This window comes from Hevea brasiliensis, chromosome 9 (genome assembly GCF_030052815.1).
Source record: "Hevea brasiliensis isolate MT/VB/25A 57/8 chromosome 9, ASM3005281v1, whole genome shotgun sequence".
In the NCBI taxonomy this organism is placed as follows: Eukaryota; Viridiplantae; Streptophyta; class Magnoliopsida; order Malpighiales; family Euphorbiaceae; genus Hevea; species Hevea brasiliensis.
In genome coordinates, this window is record NC_079501.1 from 74195436 (window position 1) to 74215913 (window position 20478).

Consider the following 20478-nt stretch of genomic DNA (forward strand, 5'->3'; position numbering starts at 1 on the left):
TGATAACAGGAAATTTAAATGCTGAAATTAAAATCAACTTTGATCAAGGAACCAGAGGTTGATAGCAGGAAATTTAAATGCTGAAAATTAAAATCAACTTAGATCAAGGAACCAGAGGTTGATAACAGGAAATTTAAAATGCAGGAAATTAAAAATCAACTTAGATCAAGGAACCAGAGGTTGATAACAAGAAATTTAAAATGCAGGAAATTAAAAATCAACTTAGATCAAGGAATCAGAGATTGATAACAGGAAATTTAAAATGCAGGAAATTAAAAATCAACTTAGATCAAGGAACCAAAGGTTGATAACAGGAAATTTAAATGCTGAAAATTAAAATCAACTTAGATCAAAGAACCAGAGGTTGATAACAGGAAATTTAAATGCTGAAATTAAAATCAACTTAGATCAAGGAACCAGAGGTTGATGCCGGGAAATTTAAATGCTGAAATTAAAATCAACTTAGATCAAGGAACCAGAGGTTGATGACAGGAAATTTAAATGCTGAAAATTAAAATCAACTTAGATCAAGGAACCAGAGGTTGATAACAGGAAATTTAAAATGCAGGAAATTAAAAATCAACTTACAAAGCAGGTCTAATCTCGACACGAGAAGTTCTTCCTCGATGAAGTGTACTTAACAGGATCCCGAAGGCCAATGATTAATGGAGGACGAGTTACAAGACTTGACATACGACCTCTTTTTCGGATGCCCCTTTTTCGTTCTTGACTTTCTTCTTACTTTGCAAAAAGCGCCCTCGCGGGTTTTCACTTTCCTTTTGTCCATTTGACTAGAAGCGCCCTTCCAGGTTTTCACCTCTAGTTTTTTTTTTTTTTTTTTAGGCCATTCCCTGCAAATCTCATAGTAAAGTACGTGAGGTTATCAATTGTCAAATCCTAATCTCATGGCAAAAATTTTAACTGATTAATAGCGCATTAAATAACGAGATTGCAGAAGGATAATGTTAAAGAATGAGTAGAGGGGAAAGATAAAAGTATAAGGAATGAAGTATGACTTTATTATGGTTTCAATAAAAACAAAGATAGAGTTTCAAAGAAAAAGGGTATAAGGATAGATCTCATATATTCCTTGTGGTTAGCTTTGAAGTCCTTTAACTGCCATTATTTCTAGTACTCTGAAGTCTCATGCCATGACGGTTTATTTCCCTTCTCGGTTTCATGCTCCTTTCCTTATTTCTCCCTTCCGGTTCTTGGGATGCCCTTTCGGGTTTTCACCCCTAGATTTTTTTTTTTTTTGGCTCGCTCTTTTAGGACGCCCTTTCGGGTTTTCATCCCTCACTCATTTTGCAGAAAGCGCCCTTCGAGGGTTTTCGCCTTCTTTCACACATTTTGCTAGGAGCGCCCTTTCGGGTTTTCACTCCTACCCTTTTTTTTTTTTTTTTTTTTTTAGGCATAGTATCTTTTGACGGTGTCGGCATTCACAGGTTTTGGGATTTCTTCACCGTCCATGAGAGTCAAGATCAAAGCCCCACCGAAAAATGCCTTTTTAACCACATAGGGTCCCTCGTAAGTTGGTGACCATTTGCCCCGGGGATCGTTTTGATTCGGAAGCACTTTCTTCAGGACTAGGTCCCCTGGTTGGAATTCACATGGGCGGACCCCTTTGTTAAATGCCCTGGCCATTCTTCTTTGGTATAACTGCCCGTGACATGCCGCTGCTAGCCTTTTCTCGTCTAGCAGGTTTAACTGATCCAACCTCGACTGGATCCATTCTGACTCATCAATCCCTGATTCCTTCAGAATCCTCAGGGAAGGAATTTAAACTTTAATAGGTAATACAGCCTCCATCCCATAAACCAGCAAGTAAGGAGTTGCACCAGTTGAGGTCCTTACAGAAGTTCGGTATGCGTGAAGAGCATAGGGAAGCACATCATGCCAATCCCTATATGTGACCGTCATTTTCTGGATTATCCTCTTGAGATTTTTGTTTGCGGCTTCCACCGCTTCATTCATCTGGGGACGGTATGGGGAGGAATTGAGATGCCGGATCTTGTATTGATCACATAATTTCTGAATCTTTGGACCATTCAAATTCTTGGCGTTGTCAGTGACGATTTCTTTGGGGAGACCGTGCCGGCAGATGATATTATTTCTGAGGAATTTGAGAAATATGTTCTGTGTAATGTGAGCGTAGGATGTCGCTTCGACCCATTTAGAGAAATAGTCGATAGCTACTAGGATAAATCTGTGCCCATTGGATGCCTTAGGGTTGATGGGACCAATCACATCGATGCCTCACATTGCAAAAGGCCATGGTGAGACGAGGTTGAACAATTTGTGAGGCGGCACATTTATCGGATCCGCATAGATCTGACACTTATGGCATTTTCAGAAATACTCGATGCAATCCTTTTCCATTGTAGTCCAAAAATATCCCCGTCGCATGATTTGCTTAGCTATCATATGCCCATTGGCATGGGTTGCACAGTTTCCCTCATGAGTCTCGGAGAGGATTCTCTTTGCCTCTTTGCATCCACACATCTCAACAATTCGCCATTGGAGCTTCTCTTGTATAGGGTCTCTCTGCTGGGGAAGTATCCCAGTGCTAATCTCCGAATCATCCTCTTTTCGTTTTTGCTCACCTCTGAGGGGAATTCTCTGGTTCTGCTGTAAAGCAAGATGTCATGGTACCAAGGTTTACCATCAGGTTCTTCCTCGATCATGAAGTAGTAAGCTGGTTCACTTCTTGCCTCAATCCTCAATACCTGAGTCATCTGCCCTTCTTCTATTTGAGCCATAACAGCCAGAGTGGCTAAGGCATCTGCAAATTGATTCTTGTCTCGACTAAGGTGAGTGAAAGAGATTTCTCCGAATTTCTTAATCAGCTCCAGTAAGTACTTCTGATATGGGATTAGCTTCGGATCTTTAGTTTGCCATTCCCCTTTGACTTGATAAATGATCAGAGCTAAGTCTCCATATACCTCCAACTTTCTGATTTTCATTTCGATAGCAGCTTGTAGACCCATTACACAAGCTTCATATTCCGCGATATTATTGGTGCAATCAAACCTCAACTTGATAGCTATCGGGAAGTGTTTTCCATCCGGGGATACCAACACAGCTCCGATTCCATTACCGGACATATTAACAGCTCCATCGAAATACATTTCCCATACATCAGCTGGTTCTTCTTCTCCGCAATCTACTTCGTTAATATGCTCATCGGGGAATTCAAAATCCAGAGCTTCATAATCCTGGATAGGATTTTCTGCTAGGAGATCAGCGATTACGCTACCTTTCACCGCTTTCCGGGTCATATAGACAATGTCATATTGGGAGAGTATGACCTGCCATTTAGCAATCCTTCCCAGCACGAATGGGCTTTCGAATACATACTTGATAGGATCCATTCTGAAAATGAGCCATGTCTTGTGATTCAACATGTAGTGCTTGAGGCGATTTGCTGTCCAGGCTAACGCGCAGCAAGTTTTCTCTAAGAAAGAGTACCTTGACTCACAATCATTGAACTTTTTGCTCAGGTAATAGATAGCCCTCTCCTTTCGGCCGGTATCATCATGTTGCCCCAAAACACATCCCATTGAGCTTTGTTGGACCGTCATATACAGAATCAGAGGCCTTCCTGCCACTGGTGGAACCAATACTGGTGGGTTAGACAGGTACTGCTTGATTTTCTCAAAAGCCTCTTGACAGACCGAATCCCATTGAGTGGTGTTGTTTTTTCGGAGTAGTCTAAAAATTGGCTCAGCTTTAGCAGTGAGATTGGAAATGAATCTTGATATGTAGTTCAATTTCCCCAGGAAACTGCGCACCTCTCTTTCTGTTCTTGGGGATGGCATCTCTTGAATAGCTCGGACTTTGTCCGGATCAACTTCTATTCCCTTCTCGCTCACTATGAATCCCAACAATTTCCCTGATCTAGCTCCGAATATGCATTTGGCAGGGTTCAGTTTCAACTGATATTTCCTGAGTCTCTCAAATACTTTCCTCATTACCTGCACATGGCTCTCTTCTCCCCTGGATTTGATGATCATATCATCCACATACACCTCCACTTCATTATGCATCATATCATGGAATAATGTGACCATAGCACGTTGGTAAGTGGCTCCAGCATTCTTTAACCCGAAAGGCATGACCCGATAGCAAAATACCCCCCATTGAGTGATAAAAGCAGTTTTCTCCTTGTCTTCCTCATCCATTGGGATTTGATTGTACCCTGATGCCCCATCGATGCACGAACACCTACCCAATCCCGCAGCATTGTCTACTAACACATCAATGTGAGGAAGAGGGAAATCATCTTTCAAGCTTGATTTATTAAGATCCCTATAATCAACGCACACCCTGACTCTCTCGTCCTTCTTCATTACTGGGACAACGTTAGCTATCCATTGGGGATATTTGACCACTTCCAGGAATCCAGCATCATACTGCTTCTTGACCTCATCCCTAACTTTGAGCAGTGTGTCAGGATTCATTCTTCTTAATTTCTGCTTTACCGGGGTGGTCCCCGGAATTAGGGGAATTTTATGTGTCACAATCTGGGGGTCCAAATCATATCGTCACAGCTCCATGAAAATACGTCTAGGAATTCCCTGAGCAGACTGATCATATCTTCTAATTCTCCACTCTCCACAACCTTAAGTTCCCTTTTCACTTCTTCTGTTCCCAAGTTTACGGTGCGCGTTTCGTCCCCACAAGGCACTAGGGAAGGTTCATCTCTTTCATCCCTTTCCTCTGTGAGTTCCACCTCAGAATCATTTGAAGTAATGGCAGTTATGGGGATTTCAAAATTAACCAGTGGAACTTCTGAGTCTATTGAATTATTAGGTGCTAATTGATGAACGGTCCTGAATGAACGAAAATAGAATATATTATAAGGATGGAATTCAAAAGGAAAGAAAAAGAGAATTGGATATAAAATGCGCTATTAACCCGTTAATGTTTATGACATAAGAAAAGGGTCCATTTATAATATTACACTTGCCACCATGGACAAAATGATCAAGTGTAGATAACCAAAAGTACTTTACTCGAAATCAAGTACAGGGATGTCCTCTGCTGTCCAGTTGTCCAGTTCTTGCCCCTCAGCCATTGGCGAGACCAGAGCCTCATACAAGGAATCCAGATGGATAACATCGATGGATGGTTCATCGAGTGATTCTTCAACCTCTGCCGGATTTTCAATGACCGGTTTAGTGAAGACTTCCGTGATTCTCGGGACTACCTTCATTCTCCTAATTTTCTGATCGAATCTCTGATCCCGAAGTCTGTTCCTCATCCAGAATTGCCCATCCATAAGGGCATCTTCCTCATAACCCAAACCGCAGCGGCCTACTTTCTGGATAGCCGGTATAGGTTCAACAATCCCTTACAATGTGGCACCTAGGCCTTTACCCTCTTCATACCCATTCTTTGACATCACTTTGGCTACCATAGCCATAGCCCCTTCATCTCTTGAAACGTTTTCTTGTAGTGCGAGGGCCTGGAAAGAGCTTTCCAACGACTCATCAGCTGCTTCCACATAAGGAAGTGATTGTGGCTTGGTGACCAATATGGCTTCTTCCCCTCTTACAGTGATGATTTTGCCGTCGATAATGTACTTTATCTTCTGGTGCAAAGTTGAAGGAACGGCATTCGCTGAATGGATCCAAGGCCTCCCCAGCAACATAGTGTAGGCCGGTTCAATATTCATCACTTGGAATGTGACGTTGAAAGTGCATGCGCCAATTTGGAGGGGCAGATCAATGTCTCCCAGGACTTCTCTTCTGGTACCGTCAAAGGCTCTTACCACCATAGCACTCTGATGTATATCTGATCGGTCAACCGGTAGCCTGGCCAAGGTGGCACTAGGCAGTACATTGAGCGCCGATCCATTATCAATAAGGACCTTGGCCACTATACAACCTTTACATTTCACTGTCACATGGAGGGCTTTAGTGTGTGCCAAGCCTGCAGGATCTATCTCTTCCTCTAAAAAAGTGACAAAACTGGATGCCCGAATTTGTCCCACTATCTTCTCGAACTGCCCCGGTGTGATGTCGGGATTCACAAAGGCCTGATCCAGAATTTTCTGCAGGGCTTGACGGTGTACCTCTGAGCTCAAAATCAGTGACAATAGTGAAATTCTGGCGGGTGTCTTCCTTAACTGCTCAACCACGTCATACTCACTTTGCTTCATTATTTGAAGCAGCAGCTCCTCTTCCTCTCTTGGCCCGGTAGGTTCTACTTCCTTCGTTTTCTCAACCTCCTCCTTTGTACTCTTCTGCGGCTCTCCCATTTTTACTTTCCCTTGCTTCTTTTCTTTCTCTTCGTTCCCGTAACATCTCCCACTTCGAGTTATAAACTCGACTTCTTGCTCAGGTGGGGAGGATCCTGTGGCAGTGACGGGCTGAGGATTAGTTTGGGGAGTAGTACTGCTGGTAGGTCCAGCATAAGTCATCTTAAAATGCTCATGAGGAGTGAAGCACGGTTTTGGAGGTGCCAAAGGTGAAGCAAGATTAGGTGATGTACTGCTCGACGCTCCTTGAGTGAAGACTTAGAAGTTATAATTCCAAGGTATGGCATGGGTATTTGTGACAGGGAGCTGAGGCGGGGTTCGTATGATTGTCACTGGAGGTGAGGATACTGGGGGTGAGAAAGTAATTCTGTGATTATGGGTAGAGGTGTTTTGGCCAAATCGGGTTGTATTTACTCCGCCCTCCATCTTTGGTTTTGCCTGGCATCTCAAGACCTTGAGAGACAATAAGTTTTGAACTTGTTCCTTAAATTCTTCATAATTTTGTAGCTGGTGATTAGCTGCCCCTCCATGATAAGAGCAACCTGCCCCATCTTCAAGTTCTGGTGCTTGAGGGTAGAGATGACCTTCCCTTACGACCATCCTACAAATTGCCTCAAAGTGAGGAATCAAATTATCTACCTTTGGGGTTGACCCTTCTCCATCTGAATCTATCATATTTACACCATTGCCCGTACCATGATTGGGCAATGGGTTTTGAGGTGACATTAGGGAGGGAACCATTCCCTTCAATCTTCAACCATCCGTTCCTGATTAGGGCGTGCACTCTCCCCCTGAGTGCTCCACAATTATCAATAGAGTGCCCTTGTGCCCCTCCATGATACTCACACCGGGCAGTGGCATCATACCATCTGGGGTATGGTGGCTGAATTGGGTCAAGGGGAACCGGTACTATCCGGTTTATACCGACGAGGTATCGGCATATTTCGCTAAGTGGCAGGGAAAGAGGTGGATCAGGATTTTTTGGAGGTCTCGGGTTATTTTGAGGTGGTCTAGGTTGAGTAGGTAGAGGGGGCGGTCTGGGTTGGTAATTTGTAGGTGGTGGATACTGTGGGCGCGGGTGTGGATAATTTGGGAAAGGAGGTGGAATGTTTGCAACGGTTTGGCCATGAGGGGGAGGATATGGCCGGTAGTTATTTTGAGGAAGTGGGGAATAATTATTTTGCCGGGTGATGGAATGTACATCACCCTCCTTCTTTTTGCCAAAACTGGCAGTTTTCTTCGCAGGATTCTCAGTCAACTCCTGCAGCCGTCCCATTCTTAAATTAGCCTCTATTCTCTCACCAGCTTGGATGATGTCCGAGAAGCTGTTGGAAGTGTTTCCAATCATCAAATTGAAGTAAGGAGCCTTCAATGTTTCGATGAACAAGGAGCATAGTTCATTGTCGGTCACCGGAGGATATACTTCTGCAGCCTTCTCCCTCCATCTTTGGGCATATTCCTTGAAGCTTTCCCTGTCTCTCTGCACCAGGTTTTGAAGGTCTCTCCTCGTGGGGGCCACATCACAGTTAAATTTGTATTGCTTTAAGAAGGCATCAGCCAAATCCTTCCAGGAGCGTAGTTTGCTCCTGTCCAACTGAATGCACCATTTCAGGGCTGCTCCAGAGAGGCTCTCGTGAAAGAAGTGGACGAGAGTCTGTCATCTTCTGTCAAGGTTGACATTTTGGCAATGTAGGTTGCCAGGTGAATACGGGGGTCTGAGTTCCCTGTGTATTTGTCAAAGTTCGGGACCTTGAACTTAGGCAGCACCACCACGTCCGGCACTAGTCTCAGTGACTCCACGTCGACTGAACCATACATGTTCAGCCCCTCTATTGCTCTCAATCTCTCTTCTAGAGCAGACAGCTTCTCATTTTCTCTGGCCTTATTTTCTCCTACTGCATGAAATACTCCTCCAGTTGGGAGATGAGGGGTGGAGTGGACTGGAGGGACTAGGACTGAAGGGTATGGTTCAGCATTAGAGACAGCTGGATAGTAGGAGGAAGGTGGATCATTATTTATGATAGCCGGATTGACAGTGATTGTCGGGTCCGAGATAGGTGACTGAAAGGTAAAAGAAGTTGAAGCTTAGTGCAGATCATTTATTATTGGTGGTGGAGGAGGTAGTAGTAGGTTAGGTTCTGAAGCAGGTTTATTCTGGGACATCTCCCTCATTAGTCTCATAAGTTCTGAGACCTGATCTTTCAGCTCGGATACTTGCCCTTGTAGGTTCTGTACTTGTTCCTGATCTTCCATTATCTTCTTTGTTCGGGATCTTGTTAAGTACACTCGTTTGGGTTGAACTGTGTGCCCAGTCAGACTTGCTTTGTTTGAAGCAATGTTGATTTTCTGAAGAGAAGTAAAAAAACTTTTAATAAATTTTGAATTTCGTAAAAAAAAAAACTAAAGGTCCTGGTTCGGACAAAGGATACAGTGGCATTTGGGAGCCAAAATGAAGTCTGCAGAAGGATAATCACATCAATTTTATCATGGCATCGTTCGATAGTCTGACTGTGAATGACTGGATTGAATGCGCATCTATGATACCTGTCCATATGGCACATCCAATTTTCGCATGACCCTTGCGAGGGGGTTCCTACGAGAGTCATACTATTCATTCATAATTTTGCTAAACAATGGCCCAAAAATTATCCTATTAACTGAATAATTCATACACAGCTTTCTTTACATCGGCCTAGGCTCAGGGAGGTTTTTTATAATGAGATTACATTTTTTGAGATACTCATATAACCTTTCTTCCTGTCTGGCGGGGTTGAACACTTTCAGAGCATATTCGGATTCAGGTAGGAGTTTTTGTTTTCCTTGTGCTACCATTCTCTCCAGCTGGTCAACATTCTTTTTCAGCTCCTGGTAGAGAACGGCTTATTTTTCTTTTTCCTTCCTTTCTTTAGCACATTCTTTCAGAATATCGTTGATGAGTATTGCCTATTCCTTCAATTCGAGCTTCTTCTTTTTGTTTGCTTGTTTATACTCTTCTACGAGTATCTCTTGGTATTTTATTTTTTCCTGAAGCTTACTATTCCGTACTTCTACTTCTTTTACCAGAGCTTGGAGAGAGCTTTTTTCCTTTTCCCACCATGCCTCTTGCTCTTCAAACCCCATCTTTTCAGTTCTTGCCTCTTCCCTGAGTCTTCTTACTTTCCCTTTAAGGTTCTGCTGTTGATCCTCCAACTGTTTTATTTGTTCTTGCAGTTGCGAGTTCTCGGTGTTTGCCTTTCGTAGTGAGTCAGCCAGATGATTATTAGCTTCTTCTGATAAGACGTTTTGGCGAGGGTCGCTGTCTTCGAATTTTGTTGAATCTGCAATTACGTGTTCTTGGTTCCTGTCAGCCCTCCATTTAAGATAATCGCCCGTGGCACTCGGACCTTTAAGCGACCTCTCTATCAGAGTGATGTTTTCCCAAGATCTGCGAGCTATTTTCAACCCTTCTTCTTCCTTGAGCTCATGGTAGAAATGTCCTTGGTGGTATTCTTCAATGTTGACTCTGAACTGTGTTGAGCCAAACTGTCTCATTACTAATGCCGGAGTGTAACTTGTGTATCCAGTCACTCCAATTAGGGATACCGATTGATTACCTCCTGTGCTGATCAAAATGGATTGACTTGACATCCACAATTTCCTCCAACAGTAGTCGTGGCTATTGAAGCTCAAAATCCGTTCTTGCCACTGCGGTTCATCCTTCGGGCTGATTACTAATTGGGTCATTTTCTCGATGAGGGGTTGGTCCAGGTACCAAGTTAATCCCTTCGTCTCCACAGGACACATATGACTGATAATCCAGAGATGCAACAATTGAGCACAACACTTAATGGACCCCTTGCCTTGTTGTCTGCAGTAAGTAAGGGTTAAGAAAGTCTCGGCAAGAATTGCCGGTACTGGATTGACCTTCTGTTTCTCCACTGCCCAGAACATTTCTACAACACCGCAGGTTATGATTTCGAAAGGTCCAGGGAACAAGATCAGGCCGTAGACTGCTAAAGCGAATATCAATGAAGCTTGATCCCACTGTTCATCCTGGATGCATTGATCTAACCCCTTCTTGAGATAAGTCCAATACCATCCATGCATGTTTCCTTTGATAGTTTCCCTCGCCCTTGCTTCTTCTGGTGGAATCCCCAGCATATATGCGAACCGTTTCTAGGTCTGCCTATGTTCGAGGTGTAGGTAAATCCAATTCTGCGTCGCATAAGGGATTTCTAGCAACGCTTGATATTCTTCCATAGTGGGAGTAGTATCAATGTCGTTGAAAGAGAACACCCCAAACTTAGGATTCCAAACTGGCAACATGGCCTTTAGTGCCGGGACTTGAACTTTAACTTGCATCAAGGTTGCAATCCTCCCATATTTCTTCTCAAATTGTACTTTGACCTGATCGGGAAATGACTTCCAATCATTGGCCAGACCCCCGAGACTGTTCATCTTGACTTCAATCTCGCTCAGGTCTAGTGGAGGTAATGAGCTAGTATGTCCCCTGGTGACATTACTTCGTGGGGGCACTGAACTATGAGCTGATTCGGACCAAGGTTTAGCATTCTGAACTTCTTCTGCCGACTGACTCGAGGATGCCATATTAAAAATGATGCTTATCCTTTTATAGACCTTAATTTGGTGATACCTGCGGGAAAAACTTGTTAGCAGGATAGATTCAGGTAATCTTGAATTATACTGTTGGCAGAGTGACACCTTCACATTTATCAAAGTAGGAAAGTGTGTAGGTTTACTTAACAGTATGATCCAAGATTACCCTCAAAAATAAGAACTAAATAGAACACAAGAAGAATAGGGTAAAAGTAAGTATGCCCCTTTTGTCCTAAAATAAGGAGAATCCTAGAACCGGCTGGGTGCTACCTTAATTGGGTAGTTCTATCTTATAGGGTAGCTTGCTACGGCTTCCAGCTATCATGATAGTTTAGCTCAAGGTCTAATTTTCTAAAAGCCACAGGTTCCCAAATTGCCCCTACTGTAAACAGTAGAGCCCCATTCTATTCCCCATGATACTATCGAGAGAGTTCCACGGGTATCACAGTGAATAGAATGAGTTTCAATTTGAGCAGAAGCCTTCACGGATACTAACGGGGTAAAAACCCACGGGTACCGCTACATGACCCCCTCCTACTTTCCTAAAAGGGTAATAAAGCCCGAGTATAGGGCTGAAATGTGTGAGGACATTATGTGAGTGCTCAGTGTGTGTAGGGACACCTTTACCTCTTCCCAATTCAGGGGGATTTTTATTTTTCCTCCTTTTTCTTTTAAACGAAGAGCGCTGTAGGAAGTAAAACAAGTAAGACAAGCAAAACGGTTAGCAGGAATAACAATAATTAAAAATTTTGCAGAGTGAGCCAACCTAACTATGATTTGATCGCAAAATTAAATCTACTTTTGGACCTCTAGACCGGGGTTAAGTACTACTCCCCAGTGGAGTCGCCAAGCTGTCGCAAGGTGTTTTGCGGTCGCCTGGACGAACACTCACCGAAGTGGGAAAGAGTGAGGAGTCGCCACTTTAATTTTGAGGGAAATTAAAGAAAACCATTTGCGAAAATAAATTAAGATGAAACCACTTCAAAACAGAGATTCTAGGTTCGGGGTCCGTAAACGGGTGGGGAAGGTGTTAGGCACCCCACCTCGTCCCTTAATAAGGGTAAGCAGATTTAACTTCACGTTCTTTATAAATTAGAATTGATAGTTAGGAGGGTTTGAATGGAAATGTTAATCCTCTTGAAAAAAAGGAATATTTGATTTTTCACTAATTCGGATTACCCAGATACATAAGTAAATGAGACAACCATAGTGAGTTACTGTTGCATATTAGTTTTGTTTGAGGGGCCATTTTATATATTTATTAGAATTCAATTTGAGAATCAGATAAGAACTCTCCTCCGATCACTTTTAAATATTTTGATTGAGAATCGGATAAGAACTCTCCTCCGATCTCCTTTTAAATATTTTGAATTGAGAATCGGATAAGAACTCTCCTCCGATCTCTTTTAATTAAAATTTCGGGTTGAGGATCGGATAAGAACTCTCCTCCGATCTCCTTTTAAATATTTTGAATTGAGAATCGGATAAGAACTCTCCTCCGATCTCTTTTAAATTATTTGTTAAAATTTTAGGTGAGAATCGGATAAGAACTCTCCTCCGATCTCCTTTTAAATGGGGGTCGGATAAGGACTTTTCCGACCGATTGAAATTTGATTACAGCTACACATTATAAGAGCCTAAGACTAAGGATTCTGGTATTCATGGGGATCGGGATAAGACTTCTTTTAACTCCTTGGTATCTCGTGACTGGACAGGGGATACCGAACTGAATTTTACCGATCTCCTGAGTGGTCGTCTAGCCAGTACCCTTTTGATACCCGATCTGTTCTATTTATTTATCTAAGATTTAGTTTTATTCCGCCTTGTGACGTCTTTCCCAATCGTTTTCTATGTTGTTCCAGTGATTCGACTTTATCATTTCCTGGCTTATCATTCAAACCTTTCAGTACTTTAAAGAGACTCTTAAGATACGATTACCTACATCTTTGTCTAACTACTCATGCGCTACTGGGGACTAGAACATTTACTTTTGAGAATTCAAAAAGAATGAACTGATGAACAAAAAGAAAATTTGAGAAAAGTTTTCTTCGGGGACCTTTTAACGCAATATGCAACTGACAAACATTACTAGCATGAAGCAAAAGAAATACGTAAAATAAAAATGAGCATTAAATAAAGCATCGGTAAAGCACACTCACCTGTAGGGAATCACAACTATGGGATTAACTATGGAGTCATAAAAGTGCGGTAAAGTTACAGGCTGATATCCTAAGGACTGAGGTTTGCTTTGAGATAATGAATATCTCGTTACGATGCAATCAAGCCGAAGCAGTAACCTGGTCGAAAATGAAGATAACAGAGACTGACCTAATGGTGAGAATGTCACGGAGCAATGAACAAACTGAAAATAAAGAGTTTCAGTATTCAAGACCACGTTCAAGAAAATACTTTAGAAAACTGGTTTCTGAAGTTTTTCTATCTATCCAAACTAAAGAGAATAGCAGAGTAACAAACTGAATCGAGTTTCAGAGTTCTTCCACTATATTCCCACCCTTTTTTTTTCGTCCCCCTGAACAATTTTCATGCAGGTATTTATAGGAACCGGGTGCTTCACCTGAAGGGTCAAGATCTATTTTGAGGGAGATGGAGGGCCAGGATTTCAAAGGACATGATCTGAGGCTCAGGAATTAAAGAGAATCAGAACGGACGGTCGAGATTTCCTTCAGAATACTTGTCCTTTTCCTCTTCTAATTTGACGGTCCCAAATTCTCTTGTCCAGGGGGATCCGAGGGCTCGGAGTGAAAGGCGCTGGTCTTGTCGTCTTCTTCTTTGATCAAAGGGTTCCGGGCTCGTCCTTACAAGTCAGATCAATGGTGGAGATTAGGATGTACAGCACTGTCATGACATGTCCTGGCATATGTCAGTAATGCGGGTGATTCTTGGGCGTGCGGTGGAGATCTCGTCCGCAACGCTTTAACTACCTCGGCTCTGATTATGACGACAGCGGTAGGCGTTTTATTCTCTTTGTTTTCCGATCTCTTCTCCTTTCTGGTCTTTTCAACATGATCTTTTTCCAATTGTTCTTCTTATTCCCTGACTGAAAATTTACGATCCCGGTGAACGGGAAATTATGATAACTTCATTTGATGACCGTGAGAGAACCGGACTAACTTACCGACCTGGATCAAGGACCTCGATCTCATTGATCTCGAATCGTTCGACCGATACAAATGGCAAACTGATTTCGGGCGAGAAGACTGCTAATATTCCCCTTAACACTGGTGACTGCTCCTTGGCGTTCATCTGGCTCCTCACCACACTTGGTGTTCCGACAGCGGCTCAGTTTCGAGCGGTAACTTTGATGACGACCTCTCTCATTCTCATGAAAGTCATAGTCCCCCCATCTAAGCTGTACATCTATCTGATGTCAACAGCCGGTCTCCTGGTCAAACACATCTTTTGACTCAGCCACGAGACTAGGCTTTGACATAGGCCTTTTAGATAGGATGTTCCACCAATCTCCAAAGATCGCTCTTATGATGTAATCTGATCGTTAATGTAATCCGATCTCTAGAGATCGCCCAAATGATGTAGTTAGACCTTTAATGTAATCCGATCTCTAGAGATTGCCCAAATGATGTAATCTGACCTTTTGGAAATAAAATTTTATTTTGACAACTATCATTTTATTATCATTGCATTGGTTATTTTCCGATCTCTAAAGTATTTACCCGATCCGATTCTTAACTTGAATGACACTTATCCGATTCAAAACACCTTAATCTGCCGCTCTCTAGTTGGCCGATCTCTTTACGGAATTTCCAAAATATTCTTGAAACGTGTTAGAAAAGGCTGGCAAATCCCACTAACCGATGCGCCGCTTGGGACACCGTGAGCATTAAATGCTCGGATGGGTATAAATAGGGGATGGGCCAGCCAGTTGCTCCCTCATGTCATTTTCAGCATCTCGCGAGCGATTCCAAAATTCTCTCGATTTTTCAAGTTCTTCCGACACCGATCAGACTCCGGTAAGGGTTTTGATCTTTCTTTTTAGTTTAAATTCTCTATTTCCTTTGAAAATGAGCAGCGCGGAGGGTCAGAGAGCGGCAAGCCCCCCTTCCGTTCAGGTCTCGTGGTCATCTGATGAAGTGGAGGTGGTCGGACCAAGTGTCCGACCTGAACCTCCTAGGGTCTCTATTCCAGCACGAGGGCAAGCAGCACCATCAAGGCATGTACCTTCTTCAGGGAGAGAGAATCTTCCCATGGACGAGCTGCCATCGATCTTGCAAGAAACCGACCTGCAATCGTTCAGCCAGGAGTACAACATTGAGCCTGATTCATACGAACTTATCCGGTGTCACGGCGATCTCCGAGCCGATCACTTCTTCGAAGAGAACGACATGATTATAGTATACGAAGAACAACTAAAAGCCGAGCTGCGGTTCCCTCTTGATGACTTCTTCAAGGAAGTCTTAAAATTTCACCAAGTGTGCATAGCCCAAGTCCACCCGAACTCGTAGCGAATCTTAGTAGCCTTCCGAGGCCTCTGCCAAGCTAAGGGATTCCGTCCTACGGCTAAGGTATTCGCCGAACTGCATAGATTAACTCGTCGAAAGGACGACGAGTATTGGTTCTTCCAGGCGAAGCCACATTGCGGGCTTTTCATCGATCTGCCCTCCTCCCTGAAGAATTGGAAGAACCGCTTCTTCATTCTAAGGAGCAAAATTCCGAACGGCTTCGAGGGTTTTCCTTGTAGCTGGCTGCACCAAGGCCGTTAATTCCGAAACGTCTTACCTTAAATAAGGAGGAAGGCCTGATGGTGATGGAGTTAAAAGATCAGGCGGGCAAAGAGAGGTTCTCTTGTTTGGATGTAGTGACTGTCGAATTGCATCACTGGACAATGGAATTGATCACTGGCAAAGATCGAGGGCTTCAGCTCTCTGACCTCAGCATCGGTATTTTCTATATCTCAGATCTTTGGACCTTAGCGATCTCACTGACCTCTTCTTGGTGCAGGTATGGCAAGCGGTGAAGCTTCCAAGGAGAGCCGGAAGCGGAAGAGAGAGATCTCCCGGAAGGTACGGGAAATGAAGCGGGCTGAGGAAATGCAGACACCCAGGCATGAGCCCGGGGAAATGCAAGGAGGCTCGTCTCAACCCTCGGGATCGCCGGTCATAGAAGTGGTCCGATCTCCTCCTCGCCAGGAAGAGCCGCCTCCACCTCCTCCAGTTGCTTCGAGTGCAACCTCCTGCAAGGTCCCTTTTCCCGCGGTGCCCAAGTCTTGATCCACTCACTGGAGAAGAACCACACGGTTCGGGAAAACCCGGGTTTCGCTAAGGTCCTGGGGTCCCCCATCTGCCTTCGGGAAGATCGGGATAGGCTATCTCCGGATAGTCATGATGACGTCTTGACCAAATCTATGAGCCTGAATGTGGAGTGCTTGGTGAACCAGCACATTGTCCGGGAGAAGGCTCATCACCTGGGTAAGGAGGTCGAGAAAATGGGTCATGAGGTGGCTTCTCTCCGATCCCAACTTTCGTCCGCTCAGGACTACATATCTCAAATTGAGGGGCGAATGAAGTTCTATGAAGACAAGCTGGCCGAGCAATCTCATGTTCTGGCCGAGTGAGATCGTGTTCTCGAGGAAGTTCAGGCGCTCCGGGCTGGCGAAGTTGCTCACCTCACTGAAGAGCTCAAAGCAAAAGAGGAAGAGGCGGTAACAAGGGAGGCCGGTGCTTATGTGACCGCTCATAGGGATCTCTTGGCCGAGCTCAAGAAGCGTTACCCCGAGGAGGACTTCTCATGGATGGTCGACCTGGCTCCCCAAGACGAAGAGGAAAGCAAGGAGGAGGCCGAGGGTGAGAGAGGAAATGAGCAAAATGTAGATCAGGCTGGGGGTGATCCCCCAGCCGAATGACTTGTACAAATTTTAATATGAAATGAAATTCCCCTTTTGTTCAGCGAATGAATGTGATCGGAAAATCTCTAAATTGCTTAAGTATTTGATTGTCTGAGCATATTAAAACAACTAAAAGTGATTATTAGTCTAAGTGTAAGAGATCAGAAAACACAATAGGCAGGAGATCGGTAGGGAACTAACGCTAAATGGGACTTGATTAAAATTGGAAATTTGGCTTGAACACTTAAGGTCGAAATCATCATTAAACCGGATTGGAACTTTATCAAACAATTATTTCCCAAACTTTTTAAAAGGGAGATCGGCAATAAGACAGGCGACATAAAAACCTGACGTTGGTTTGGTTTCGTCAAACAAGAGATCGGAAATATGATTGACTTGGCCAAAGAACTCGGTAATTGGTTTGAGAGACCGGTGAGGCTTTAACTGATGGGGACTTAGTATGGATTCTATACTTTTGAAGAGGGATCGGAAATGTGGTTGTTTGGCAAGGAGAGACTTAGTGTTGGGGATTGGCTTCAAAATTTATTGATTCTGGGGATCGGCCGAAATATGGTGTCGACAATATACATAAGATCAAATTGGTCTTTTCACATGGTGACACATGGCACCATGAGATGGTGACATGTGGCACTATCAGATGGTGACATGTGGCACTATCAGATGGTGACACGTGGCATATTTCTAGTGTAACAGTGTAACACTCCTATTTGTATAGCCTGGTATATTTCACTATTCCGGTGACCGGTGTTGGTCCGGATAATTAAGGGGATTAGAACCATGTCTAAGGCAACTAGATAAGCCCTGAACACAAATAATTAGTAATTGTCAATTAGTTAAGTATAAATAAGAAAGAAAGAACATAAGAGGTTAAATGAGCCGAGAGTCACAGCGATGGATGACCTTCTCGGAAAGGACTGCGAAGTCGATTTAAACTCAAATTTCGAACCGTAAAATATAACGCCGCGGTCCTTAGGACTATTGCGAACATAGTGGAAAAGAGAAAATCACAAAAAAGAATTGTTAAGCCGGTCAAATAATTAGGTCAGGGATCCAAAAGAAATATTGAATTATTTGCAAACCGGGTCGAACCGGCGAGGGGCAAGTTGGTCAATTGACCCCTAGAGCTGACTGCTGACCTAACTGTCCAATAAAATCGGAGAAATGAAAATTTCGGAATGTAGAATTAAATTAAAGAAGAATGGAGAAATGAAAAAAAAAAAGAGAAAAGTTTATTACATCATCCAAGTGACCCCACCATGACATCATAAATGATTTTAATTTATTGCAAATTTTGACTAAGTAAAACTTAAGATAATTATACATAAAACAAAGAAAAGAAAAAAAAAATAAAATCATTTCATTTCTTCTTCTTCTTTGGACGTCCAAGCTCTCTCTCTCCCTCTCCATTACAAAACCACCATGGAAGCTTGATCTCAAGTTGAGTTCACCCAACTTAACCCTACCTTGCCCCTAATTCTTCCATAAAAACTTGTTAAATCAACTTGAGAAAGTGATTAAAGAAGAAAAAGGGAGGAGAAAAGGAAAGAATTGAGGAAGTGGAACTCCAAAGTTGAGGTAAGAATTTAAATTGGAATTTTTAGTTTAAAACACATGTTTTGAGTTAATTTAACTTAGATTTCAACTTAAAAATCAAAACAAACAATTGTTGGGGGAGTAAATAGGAAATTCATCCAGCTAGGGTTAGGGTTTGTTAAGAATGAGTTTGATGGTTTTGAATGGCTATTTGAGGTGAATTAGGTGTGTAGAACATGAATACACACTTTAAATTGCATTAGATTGAGCTTTATGTATAGCTAGGGTTTTGAGCATGTGAAAAATTGAAGAAAAATTTAAGAATTGGCCAAATGATGTTATTGACCTTATTTGAGATGAGAAATGGTCAATTGTGACTATTTGTGGTGTGTATGAATTGTTGGAAACAAGTTTAAATTCGGATTGATTAGGGATATGCTGCAGGCAGCATGACCAAGGTCCATTTCAGGGACAAAAACTGAAAATTTACAAGCCCAATTGGTGTGAGGCCAATTGGGAATGAAACTAGACACAAAATGACACATTTTTTATTTGGGAATCATGCCTAAAAAGTGACCAAAACCTAGTAAACAAATTGACCTAATCTGGACTTAAGCAATCTGACCTGTACAAAAATGATCAAATAAACAGTATTTGTTCATTTGGCCATAACTTGGGCTAGGTAGGTCTAAATGACCTGAAATTTTATCAGTAGAAAGCTGAGATATAGACCTAAAACTTTCATGAAGAACACAAACCTAAATTATGCCCTTAACCAAGCCATTTAGCCACCCAAAATTGGTGACCTAAAACTGCCAGAACCCATAAATTTACCCAGAAATCTGGTTAAGTCCAATCCGGCAGCCATGATTCAAATGGCTATAACTTGAGCTACAAAACTCCAAATGGAGTGATTCAAAAAGGAGAATAAAGTTAAGATAATAAGAAACAATTTCTATGAAGAAAACTTAGCCAAATTCTAACAGCAAAATTACTAATGGAACAGTGCAACATAAGACACCAAAATTGAAAAATTTGCAAATTTGCCTAAAAGACTTAGAATTTGAGTAAACAACCAAAACTAACAAATTTAGTAACCAAAATGTAGTATGTGGGTGAAGTTGGAATTCCCATACCTATTAAGCCTTAGAAAGTTAACAAATTGACTTGAATAGTGTTGTGAATAGTAACCCCGAAATTCAAAATTTAAAGAACGCCAAGTTTAGCATATTAAAACTAGGTATAAGTGAATTTGAATTTATTTTTGGATTTATAATGAGTTATGATACTGAAACACTGTGAAACTATGTGTTTCAGTGGAAAAGAATACCGGGAAAGAACTCGAGAGATGAGTCAAGGCCAAGAGGCGACTCCCTTAAGGTTTGTGCACAACATCAATATGCTTAAAAATTCATTTACAAAGTGCATGAAATGTGTATTATGCTTTTGCTTTGAATTGTTGAAAGTTTATTTGTGTATGTTTGAAATGGCAATAAATGTTTGGTAAATTGTTAAGATAAGTTTTGAAACCACAGTGTCATGACCATATATTTGAATACCTCACTAGCATGACTAGTGAGGGAAATCAGTTTCGAATTTTGATTCCTTCTCTGGCTGAAGTGTTGAGGTGTATGCAAGCAGAAGAAGAAAAAAAATGAGTTCCCATATATTTGAGCTAGCTAGCCTTGTGATGTGACTTCTCCTTAGCTTCTGGCTATTGAGATGATATTTGTTTCGAATGGCATGATATAACTGTATGTTTTTATGAAATTTGTTTTGAAACTTTTGAAATGAAATTGTTTGGATTAAAATCTTATAAATAATGTTTTGAATTTATATTTCATGTTCAGTTTAATTTTTGAATAAGTATGATTTAAATTTTGCAAGTATGTTGTGCACCACTGAGTCCTAGTACTCAGCGATGGCTGTTATTGCTGTCGCAGATATAAAGACTAGAGGAGCAGCATAGTGAGCTGCTGAGGATTGAGGAGCTACCTACTCTGAAGTTTATGGGGTATATTTTATACCCTGATTGTAAAAATTATTTTGATGTATGTAATATATGTAAATGTAGGAAATGGTCATGAGCAGTTGTATAAAGCTTGTAATAAATTTTAGTTTGGATTTTTCCTAATGTAAATATTTAGAATGATGTATCTAAATTGTTTTATCTTTATTGAAATATGAATGGAAATATTTTGTTTTA